This window comes from Mastomys coucha, unplaced genomic scaffold, assembly GCF_008632895.1.
Source record: "Mastomys coucha isolate ucsf_1 unplaced genomic scaffold, UCSF_Mcou_1 pScaffold15, whole genome shotgun sequence".
NCBI classification, from domain to species: domain Eukaryota; kingdom Metazoa; phylum Chordata; class Mammalia; order Rodentia; family Muridae; genus Mastomys; species Mastomys coucha.
The window spans coordinates 94,284,086-94,286,367 of NW_022196897.1; positions in this window are offsets into that span (position 1 = coordinate 94,284,086).

Below are 2,282 nucleotides of genomic sequence, written 5' to 3' on the forward strand. Positions count from 1 at the left end.
CCTTCAGATCATGTTGATTCCTTATTTTAAACCACATCTGTGATCCTCTCAGACCAACCTAGAAAACCCCAAAAGCTTAGTTTGACAGATCAGGTATTTGAAAAGTGAATGTGACTTCTGAGACCCTCTTTAGGCTTAGACCTTGCCAAGGGTCCTACCATGTTGAACACCATTCTTCTAATGCATTAGAAACTTTTATTTCTCTGCTTTTGCATGTACTAACCTTCTTTGGAAAAGTCTTTCTCTTCACTCTCCCCTTGGTAGATTGCCTACTTATTCTCCATTTCCAAATCCAGACCACTTCATCATTAAAGTTCTCTCTCATCAGTTATTCACCACTCAGACATCAGCCCCAGACAAAATGAATCTCTCTCCCACTTGCATCTCCCAAATCTCTATCCCTGTCTCCAAAGTACCAAGCATATTTCTATTTAGCTATGCCACTATTATTTTCTTCTGCCAGTTTGTGAGCCCTATTTTAGTTAGATCTGGCTCTTCACACATCCTTAGCAGAAACTGAAGCACTAAATTGAAGTATATTAAAGCTTTGTATTCAAAATGCTATGTAGGCCAATAGCATAAACTTTGCATGGGCCTGGTTAAAGAACCAAAGTCTTGAGCCTCACATAGACCCATTAAATAAAAATTTCTACCTGAAATAGATATTCTGGTGATTCATCTGCACATTAAACTTCGAAAATTCCTGCTCCAAAAAAGGGGTAACTAGAGCCAATTACTGATGGACTTGACAGGTAGGCAAAAGTAGAAACATGTCTGCTAAATGGAAATTCATTGATAGTTTCTGAATTGAGGAGTTATCAGAGCATGAATATTATTCATAGTTAACCTTTCAGCTAGGTGAGATGACTTCACAGTAGGACACTAGAGTGGTTTCTCAGTGGATGGTAACTTATGTCTACCTCCATCCACTGGAGAAAATCTTGCAATATCTTTGGGTAGCTTGGGTCATCACAATTGGGAAAGTACTCTTGGGTGACAGTGAGAGGAAGTCTGAAAAGTTAGTAGGCATTTCTAAAGACATGGGGCAGTCCCTCCTACCAAAGTATCATGCAGCTTTAAAGATGCTGCACACTGAAACTCACTGGAATATAGCTTTAAAAGACAGCAAGTTAACACAATAATGTAAGCATGCAGTAATAATGATCATCTCCTTGTATTTTGGTAGTACAAGGTCAGTTCAGAGTTAGGGCTTGAACACCAGCAGAATTTAATTATATAGGCTGAAAGAGAAAGAAATAGATCCTAGTTTTCTTCTTTCAATGAAAGAAAGAGTGGCAGTAACACCATCAACCAAAGGAACTGCTGTCATTTATCTTTGCAACAGAAAGGATGCATGAAAGGAAGAGTCAGAAAGACTTAGGCCAGTCCCACAGATCTTGATTTCACTGCGCTTATCAACTGCACACCTTCTGTGTACCTGGAGCTGTGCCTTGCAACACATGTACCTTTCCAATAACTCTTAAAGTTGACACTTATAGTATTGTCTTGAAGAAGAAATTGAGGTTAAGTGAAGTTATCTAACGTGCTAACAAATTCATCCTCAAGCATCCACAAATGCTGACTCCCAGCCCCGATTTAGTCCTCCCTCTCCCACACATAGAGAACACAGTTGTGTCTGTTGTCATGAGTAATCAAAGCATGGCACCAATTGGAAAGCCATTCTGAAGAACACTGTGGATCATTAGTAAAGAATGTCGCTATGCACTAGAGGCGCTGCCCTGTGGTGGGAGAATACGAGAGCAGCCCAAAGGGCTGCAATTTTTTTAATACCGTTCCTGCATCTTCTAAACTAATAAAAGAAACTGGAAAAAAACATTTTCTAAAATATTAGCAATTAGCATTGAAATCATCAATACTGAAAAATTATTAAAAACTCCAGGCAGCTTTTGATTGTACTAAAATTGAAATTATAAACAGATGATGTCAAATATGCAATGATGAGGAGACAAAGCAAGACAAAAGAGACAATTTGAGTCACCATAAAGGAGGGGGGGAGTTGAATACATTCTCCTTTTCTACCTTCCCCTACTTCAATAAATGTGTGCCTGACTTCTCATTTGTATTTCTTCTATACCCTTCTGAATGAAATTATTCTTCCTTCATCTGGATTCTCCCAATATAGAACATTACAACCACACAACTAATGTTCTAGTTATATGTTACTCTATCTACAAGGACATGACTCTCCTTAAATTAGGAGTATTTTTATTTTATTTTTACTTCAGCTCATAGAGTAACATGTGACTCCCAGAACTTCTGAA